The sequence below is a fragment of the Zalophus californianus genome, chromosome 3 (assembly GCF_009762305.2).
Source record: "Zalophus californianus isolate mZalCal1 chromosome 3, mZalCal1.pri.v2, whole genome shotgun sequence".
In the NCBI taxonomy this organism is placed as follows: domain Eukaryota; kingdom Metazoa; phylum Chordata; class Mammalia; order Carnivora; family Otariidae; genus Zalophus; species Zalophus californianus.
This window is the reverse complement of record NC_045597.1, coordinates 73,629,055-73,638,570: the sequence shown is the minus strand read 5'-3', so window position 1 is coordinate 73,638,570 and position 9,516 is coordinate 73,629,055. Positions and strand designations below refer to the sequence as shown.

General features: G+C 44.5%; 1 long non-coding RNA gene across 1 annotated transcript; it reads right to left on the bottom strand.

Annotated features, from left to right (window-relative positions):
- Positions 1 to 5,985: 5,985 nt before the first annotated feature.
- On the bottom strand, positions 5,986 to 8,865 carry LOC113920788. Its single transcript, XR_003519369.1, has 3 exons — positions 8,576 to 8,865; positions 7,421 to 7,515; positions 5,986 to 6,279 (listed from the first exon to the last, which is right to left on the bottom strand). It is a non-coding gene; the product is annotated as an uncharacterized LOC113920788 (long non-coding RNA).
- Between the last annotated feature and the right edge of the window lie 651 nt (positions 8,866 to 9,516).

Below are 9,516 nucleotides of genomic sequence, written 5' to 3'. Positions count from 1 at the left end.
GACCCCGGGAGAGGGAGGGCACAGGGCACGGAGCACAGCGGCAGCCCGGCAGAGGAAGGCCCAGCCAGGGTGCAGGACGGAGCTTCAAACACAGGCGCCCCCACGGCGGCGGCAGCCCTATTCACGGTGGCCAGAAGGTGGAAGCAACCCGTGTCCGTGGAGGAAGGAATAAATAAAATGCGGTCATCACATAACCAAATACGATTCGGCCTTAAAAAGGGAAGGAATTCTGACACGTGCTATATAACGTGGATGAACCTTGAGGACATTGTGCCAAGTGACATAGCCAGTTCCAAAGGACAAAGACTTTATGATTCCACTTACATGAGGTACCTAGAGTAGTAAAATTCACAGAGATGGAAAGTAGAATTTGGGGAGTTGGGGGGAGGGGCTTCCCTGAAAGCCACAGTAAAGGTCAGTGTCTTGACTTTGCTTCAATTAAGTGGAATGGGTACCGTAGGATTACAGGCCAGGCTTGTGCTTGGCAGCAGAAGCTTTTGTACACGTGAAATCTAACACAGACCCTGATCACAGAGCGGGTCTCTCCCCATTCAGCCTTCCCTCAGCAAGGGCTCCCCCAAACTGCAGTGGACCCTCCGGTCCCCTACAAGGTTGAAAATCACTGCCCTCTGCTAAGGTCCCCACACCTGCCTTTGCCGTGACCATCCTGCCGTTCCGTCATATAAAGGGTGAGCATATTTTTTTTTTCTAAGATTTATTTATTTGACAGAGAGCACGAGCAGGGGTAGTGGCGGGCAGAGGGAGAAGCAGGCTCCCCACCGAGCAAGGAGCCCAACGCAGGACTCAATCCCAGGACTCTGGGATCACGACCTGAGCTGAAGGCAGAGGCTTAACTGACCGAGCCACCCAGGCTTCCTGAGGGTCAGCATATTGATGAAGGCGCCATGGAGAATTTGCAGCATGGAGGGTGAGGGGAGGGGTAGCTGACAGGGTTTCTATTCAGAAAGAATAGGCTTGCCTGTAAGTCCAGGTGAGGCTCTCCCACCCTTGCTGCCCAGACACCCCTGCCAGCAAGTAGGGGCAAGGAGCCATTTCCTCTTATAGTGACCTCATTGGTAGCCACAGCCTGGAGAGTCCAGGTACGCTGGGTTACAATTATAGCTGCCTCTGGTCAACGGAGATCAGGCAGGTGTGAGCTCTGCGTCCTAGTCTCTGACGGAGCTGCTCGTGGCTGCTTATCTTGTTGCTTCCCTGGCTCTATCCCCCACCCCCCGGATCTACCCTTTGCATCTACCTTCCTCACTTGCTTCTTCCCCCGCCATGGTTTCAGAAACCCCAGCTACTATCCCAAAGAAGTGGCTACACTCTTTACAAGGTATGATCATTTGCTTCCCAAAGCCAATCCAGGCCAGAGAGACAAGGCCCCGTTCACGGCTCCTCTGGGAGGCGGTGGGGAGGAAAGGTACAAACTGAACGATCCCTCCCCAAATTCCTCTTCTGATCACAGAATTCTTAGAATTTCAAACCTAGTAAGGAGAGTTTATGACAACCCTCCAGAGAACAGGTTCTTAAACTTTGCTACATACTGGAATCATCTAGAGGACATTAAAAAATATTGGGTCCTGGGTCCAGTCTCCAGAGATTCTGATTTAATCAGCCTGGGGTATATGACTGGGGTATCAGGAGTTTATTAAAGCTCCCCCAGCTGATTGTAGTGTGCTGCCAGGACTGAGAACCCCAGAATTGTCAAAATTTATAAAGCGCCTTGACCTCAGATGTCATAGCCACTGGTCCATCACCCTTTAGGACAGCTGGGAACAGTGTTGCAGAGGGGTCTAGAAATCAGGCAGAATGGGGAAAACCATATTTTTTTCTCCTTCAAATAGGAAATGGATATGGACATCATCTTTCTCTTACAGCGGGCGCTGTGGAGAAGTGCAAGAAAGGCCTGGGTGAGTAGCTGTTATGTCTAGAGATGATCTCAACGGGAATAAGAGGTGGCCATCTGGCAGCTGGAAGGATCCCAGAGAGTTTGAAGCAGCCGTGTTGCTGGATGCGTTCACCCGTTCATTTAACAAACATTTGCTGAGTGATTACCGTCCTATTGGCACTTTGCTCAGCCCTGGAGACAGAGCAGAGAACAATCTTCCCTCATGGAGCTTACATTCTAGTAAGGGGCACAGAGATTATACAAGCAAGGACCCAAATCATTATTGAAATGATAATTTCTGGCAGCGCCTGGGTGTCTTAGTCTGTTGAGCGTTGGACTCTGGATTTTGGCTCAGGTCATGATCACAGGGTCGTGAGGTCAAGCCTGGTGCTGGGCACGGAGCTTGCTTAAGATTCTCTCTCTCCCTCTGCCCCTCCGCACCCCATGCATGTGTGTGGCCACTCTGTCTCAGAAAGAAATAACAAAATAAAAATAAATAATAATTTATTTTAAAGTACATAATTATGTAATGAAATAAATGATAATTTCTGTCAGAGCTATGCCGGCTGTTGAGTTAGTGAGTCACAGGGTTGTGTCTACACCTCTCTAAGTCCCTGTCCCGTCCTCCCTCCCACAACCTGGACTCATCCTGAGCACAGAGTAAGACTTATTATATGACATTGAATTCATGGGGTCAAATTCTTGTAGTTAGCTGACGTGAATTTACCAATTAAGAATTAGGCTCAGGGGCGCCTGGGTGGCTCAGTCGTTAAGCGTCTGCCTTCGGCTCAGGTCATGATCCCGGGTTCCTGGGATCGAGCCCCGCATCGGGCTCCCTGCTCAGCGGGAAGCCTGCTTCTCCCTCTCCCGCTCCACCTGCTTGTGTTCCCTTTCTCGCTGTCTCTCTCTCTGTCAAATAAATAAAAATTAAAAAAAAAAAAGAATTAGGCTCAAATAGGTTGATCTCTTATTGCTTCTCCAGTACTCAAGTTGGGAAAGAAGGCTTTTGGTGATAGGATGTTAGAAGTGTGTGAAATGGTATCTTCTGCCAGGGCCCTGCAAAGTAGGACTGATCTAGCTGGGCTAACAGAAGAAAATCTGAACTAACAAAAGCTATCACAACACAACGCAACAACAACTCGGCAAAAATATTGCTTATGCTGTACCCATGAGTACCAAGGAGGCTCTGCATAGGGAAATGAGGTGTGTGTGTATGTGTGTGGGTGGGTGGGTGGGTGGGTGTGGGTGGGTGAGTGGGTGGCGTGGGGCACTGGGAGGACGGGACATGTGAGGAGGACAGACAGAGAGAGAGGCATTAATTGGACAAGAAAGGCTGAGTCCAACTCCCCACCACTTGCTGCTTGTCCCCTCCCAGCCAGTGGCCGCCATTGGCTTTGGCATCGCTCCGTCCCATCGCTGTTCCCTAGGCTTCCCCATAGCTGCAGGAATGTGGTCCTGCCCAAAGCTCTTGCCCAAGGCGCTGTCCAAAAGATGCTCTTATACTCACGGAGTGTACTATATATATATATATATATGTATATACATATATATATACACACATATGTATATATCTTATATACTGCATATATCCTATACTCCTATACTCACATCACGTAGATGGAACAGTTCACAGGAGACTCAACACATTTTCAAACTGCAGATAGCAAAGGAGAGGCTGTGGTTAGGAGTGACCATAGTTCATCCTCTGTCATTTAAATGAGTTCAGGGAAGCCAGGCTACCAAAATTCCACGGACATTTTCTATTTAGTTTTAGAATGCAGTGTTTTCCTTATTGGACTTAAAAGGGCAGATTGGGAGTCTTTTGAGGGCAGATACTTTGATTAATATTTTTATTCCAGTAACAAAGTAACTTGCTTATAATAGGCATTTGATAAATCTTTGCTACACAAATTAAATGATTTACTTACTCAGAAAACTTTGGGGGGAAAACTAACAAATATTCCAACTATCTGAATTGTTTATTTCTAAAAAGCCTCTTATTCGCCTAGATCACCAGGCTTTTGTATGTTTGATTTCATCTACCTAGAATACTTTTGTCCATCACTACTGTCCTCTCTTCCTCCGCGATGATCCAAATTCCAAGCTGGTTGTTGATGAGTGATGTTCTTCCTGTCTTCGTGGCCCACACTCCCTCTACCCTTCAACACACTCCACTCATTGGTGCCAGGTTGCTATGAAGTGTCTTCTTCTTTAGCTGTCTCCTCACCTCCAGAGTCTTTGGGCTATTTTTATCTTTGGACTCAGTGCCTACCACTGTGCTACGATGAGTCTATAAAGTTTCTGCCTACGTGGGTGAGTGACTGAAGAAATATCTATCAATTAGTGTGCATGCAGTTAAAAATTAATTTCAGAATCCCATTGGTTCTTAGGTAGAGAAATTATTGGAGAGTTTACTTTTTGTAAGTGTTGCCCATCCATTTTGGTTCCAAGTGAATTCTGAATACATGAATGGATAAAATTACTAGGATAATAAAAATAATTAGCACGTGATGGTACTTACCATGTGTCAAACTCATCTCTAACTACTTTAGATACAGAAAATTTTCCACTCCAGACTTTCTACCTGACTTACTATAGTCTGGATATATTGTATGTGTGCAGGCACACACACATGCATGCACACAGGCGCGCGCACACACACACACCTTCTGATGAGTGGAATTTGATTATCTATCGTTGCCAAAATATATTAATATACAATCAATTGTTATATACAATTATATATATCAATATACAATCAAATATATTAATATACGATGCAAAAACCAAAACCATCATGTTCAGGAATAAAAGTTTTTCTGCCTAATTCTATAGCTTATGCTGATATAATGACTTTTCTGTGACATAGGTAACTTTGAAAGGGCTGGAAAACACACAGCATGGGGCTTGAAGGAAGATGGTTTCCACTGAAATCGGACCGACTAATGCTTTTCAATCTTACTTTCTGCCAGCTGTGCTAAGGAGGGGAGGATAGACTAACTCGTCCAAGCTCCATGCCCACAAACAAATATTTTAATGTCCTAAATGTTTTTACATGTCGAGAGCCATGGAAACTCCCTGACTGTGAAAGTCATCCTCTCTGGTTCTTTTCATTTTCAGGTTAGGGGAGCACTGCTGAGTGAGGCTGAACTCACACGGTCAAGTCCCTGTTAGCCGAATGATTTACAAACTGAGAACTGGTTGATTTCTTACTGCTTCTCCAGTTTTTCAGCCGGGAAGGGGAGACTTTTGATGATATGATATGAAACACGGTATGTTCTGCTCGATTTAGTAAATCTACTGCTGCTGCTGGTGGTGATGAATCAAAATGAAGGGGGAGAAAGAAAGGAGGGGGAGGAGGAGAGCTACACAGAGCTGTTGGTCACGCGCCTGCATTACACCGCGTTTTCTGGTCAACGTGGTGACAACACTGATTATTTCTCTTAATACCAGTGATACTGTGGAACTGGGAAGCGTTCTGAAAAAGGACGGCCATTTGGTCTTTTGTGCCAAATCAGGCATTTTCACCTGGGTAACGCCTTGTGGTTTTATTCATTTTTCTGGACTCTGAGCACTGGGCAAGCAAAACAAGAATTAGGAGTTGTCGGGGGTTTTGTTGTTGTTGTTGTTTTGGTGTTTTTTTTTTTCTTCAGCAGGAGCTCTGCCCCTTTCCCACTGAGAAACTCAGACTGATGTTTTTAGCTGTTTACCCAAAAACGAATAAACAAAACCCAGTGACAACATCACCTCTTCTTTCATTATCGTTCACTATTTCGAGGTTATCAACATTTTTTAAAGTTGGCACCAATTCATCTCCTATATTTTGCCTCCTTGTTTTTTTTTTTTTTAAAGGACTAAAGCCCACTAACTAGTTTAAAAGAGATGATACAAACAAAGCAGGCTTTTTCCTCCTCATGAACTGTGTATATAATTACTTGAATCATGTTGAATTTCACCCATATGCTGGGGAAGGAAAAAAACCCAGCAAAAAATAACTACTGTGAATTCAAACTGCAAGTGAATGGAACCGGCCTCATTCATAAATGTCATATGAAGCTTTGGTTAAAAAGGCAAGTCTGTCATTCCAGGGACAGCAGCTGTTGTTATGTTGAACAAAATGGATACAAATGGGTATTATTTTAAAGTGAAATGCTTAATTTCAGGCCTAACAAGCACACTGTCCTCTGTGTAGCCCCGTGTCACCCGAGCCATGATCTCCAGTAGAGGGCTTGATTGCACAGGAAATGAAGCTCACAGGCTGCGGCCGACCGGACCAGCAAACACACTGGCAATGTTTGAGTTACTATGGCAATCACAAAATAGGAAAGGCTTTTCTTCTTTTCCCCATCTCTGCATGCAGCCGCAGTCTGCTCCTGAATAGGCCACATCTGCAAAAAGTTTTAACACGGTACTCAGATAAAGAAAAGGATCCCCAAAATGGGCACTGACCCGTCTCAAAAAATGTTGCAAATTTTACATACAAGAATTGGGGAGCCGGGCCACTTTGCACAGGTTATGTCATAATGCAAACACAAAGGGATAAAAGCGCATGAAGGCTTTGGCTGTCAGATATTGAGAGGAGGGAACAGCAGAAGTAAATGACAGCTTAAATGCAGATGTAAGGAGAGAAGTCAAAGATGGGTGACAGAAAGTTACTGGTCAATGAATAAGGGAGAAATTTCAAACACAAAAAAAACAGACAAAAGGGTAAAATACAATAAAATCTATCTATAGAGATTTACTGAGAAAACCCCCCAAAGCATATTTAGCCAATCTTGGAACCATGAAACCCTGTGAAACCAACACATGGCCCTTTAGACGGGGTCTTTGTAGACTTTTTGCATCCCACCACTGTCTCCACGCAACTTCTCAACGGGCTCAGGAGGCTCTCACACAATGCTGGGGCGCCCCTGAGGACTGATATTTCAGACGCAGCTCGGAAAAATGGATGTTCTCATTAAAAAAAAATATAGATAGATAGATAGATAGATAAATAGATAAATAGATATAGATATACATAAAGACAGGTTTAGGGGATCCTTGGAAAGGAGCCCTTCTTGGCATGGAAGGACTGGCCCACACAGTGTCCTAGGGCGTTGTTGAAAAGACCTCCCCCACCATTTCCCTACACATTTCTTGAAAATTAAACACTTAGATTTTGCATCTCCTCCTCTCTCCCAGTTTAAAGGTGATGGGCCATTTTCCGCAATGGAGCTTCCTGCCCATGCTCTTGGTGTGAGGGGATCATCCTTGGGCTTCAGAAGAACATGGCTCGTCCCCCCTCATGGCTTATTAACCCCGCCACCCCCTCCACCAAGCCAAAGGGTAAGCGATGGTGCATCCCCTCTCAAAAAATCCAAGTGTCAGGAAGAGGCAAAAAACCTGAAATTAATCTTCACTTCTTTTAACTTAGCTATTCATGGCGTGAAAACAGTTGGAAAAGACTTGGGTGGGTAGCTGACTGAAAAGTCACCATTTGCAAGAGTTGAAACTCCGAGGGAAGAATACTTTTAAATAGCATGAACTCACCACAAAAAGTCCACAGTGCTGAAAGGCGTCCAGAGTCCAGTAAAACTGACACTACATTTCACATTCATTGACTCTTGTTCTTTTAGGGGAGTTTTCTTATGAAGAGAAAGAGGCGGCGGAAGACAATAGTGCTACCTTATCAAAGTTCATTCATGCAGCTATTTCAAATACTTTTAACTGCTTGTCAATAGGCCTTGCAAGTCTCTGAGATTCTAAACGTTCTGTCACATTTGTGTACTAACCACTTAAAGTTCTGCTAAAGCTTTGTGACCTGGACTGCCTCCCCTTTATGTGGGTCAAAATGCAAGGCAAAGCCATTGTGTTACACGGCCTTCATTAAATTCATTGATTTGACCTGTATTTTAAAGACCAAAAGTCAAATGGAATGGGAAGTTAACGTTCCCATACAAAATCTTCTCCTGGGCACTTTTCGGCTGCCTTGAACTATCTGGCGTGTAGGCAAAGGACGTTTTAGGGCTGTTTGAAGTCTGGCTTGTAGCTAGACGAGTTTTCTGGAGAAAAGCTGGGGCTTGTTTTTTAATTTCATGCAAGAGTGAAACAAATACCAGTGTTGAGGGAAGCTACTGCCTTGAACTCAACTCGATTTTCTTCCGAAGAGGTGGTTTTGTGCACCTTACAGAGCAGCCTGGCACGCTGCGGCTGGGGCCGGCCCCACTGCTCTGCACTGGGTATTTGCTCTTCTTGCTCAGAAATGTCTGCTGGTGAATTTTTAGTCAATATGCACTTGCGGACTTGAAACAAGCTTAGATTTTCTTCTTGACATATTGAGGAATGTCAGCTTTTCAAAGCCCTATCCTTGTATTTTTATGGCAAAAATGGTCACAAACAGTGTTCATTTAAAGGGGTGGGGAGGCAAGGGAGAAAGAAGAATTGTCAATAAAAAGCCAGAAAAGTGCCCTCTGGCTACATCCACCTTAGCCTGCTCTTTCTGTCTCTCATTTTTAGCCTTGTTATTCTCCTATATTTTCCAATTAAAAAGAGGAGAAAAACCATCCATCCATTTCTTTATAGAAGGCAGCACAACTCAAACTGTCAATACCACTTAAGTAAATAACACAATTCTGATGATTTCCCCCCTCCCCCCAACTAATTCTGTCAACACATCGGGGCCACGACAGAAGATTCTAGACATACCCGTGAGATGTGGCTGAGAAGACTGAAGCTAGCAGAAATGAAGTGCCCCCTCAAGAAAGGCAGAACTGAGTGAGCACTTTGAGGCTCTATGTCAACTCAGAAGGAGGCAAAAAGCCCAGTGAGTGAATATACTTGTAGAAATCTCAAGACTTCCAGAACAGAGTTCTCCAAAGTCAGAGAACAATATCTTGGTGCCCAGAAAGCTCTCTTCTAATTGTTGTTAGGAATTATGACAGTATAATAATACAGCATCGTTGTTGAACCAGACACTGTTATCCTCAATTTATGTAGTGAGGAAGTTGAGACTCAAAGGTCAAGTAGCTTTCTAAGGTCACATAGCACACAGCAGAATGGAACCAGATCTGTGTGATCACAAAGCCCACATTCTGAAGGGAACTTTGTGTAAGCTCCTTCCAATCACCCGTCCTGTGATTCTGTGCCTGTGGCTGAGAATGCAGTACAAAAGAACACATTAAATTAACTATTGGTGAGCACTCATTAGGGGTTATTGTTGTAAGATAAGAGCTATTTTCCCGAGGCTAGCTTTTAAAATAGAATAAAAATACATCTCTGGGGAAAGATGTAAATAGTAGAAGTCATGAAGGTAGCCCAAGAAAGTGAACCGTTAACCCTATGCTCACCCTCGCAGAAATCACACCCATACGTTGTGCCCCTTCATCATGCTGTCCCCAAAGTATGCTCCCGACGACCAGATGAAGGGTGCTAGGATAAGCCAGGAGGGGTGTGATCACGGCCTCCACCGCATGTGCCTACTCTGCCTATTTAGCTTGCTTCCCTGAGAACTGTGGTCTCCTTACCCCCTCTTAGGATAAAACCTGTATTGATACCTCTGGAAAGTTACAGCCTTTCCTAGTTTTTCCTGGGACAGTTTTGAGTTTTTTGTGGATGGGGCAACTGGAGCTTAGAGACTTTTGACTCTT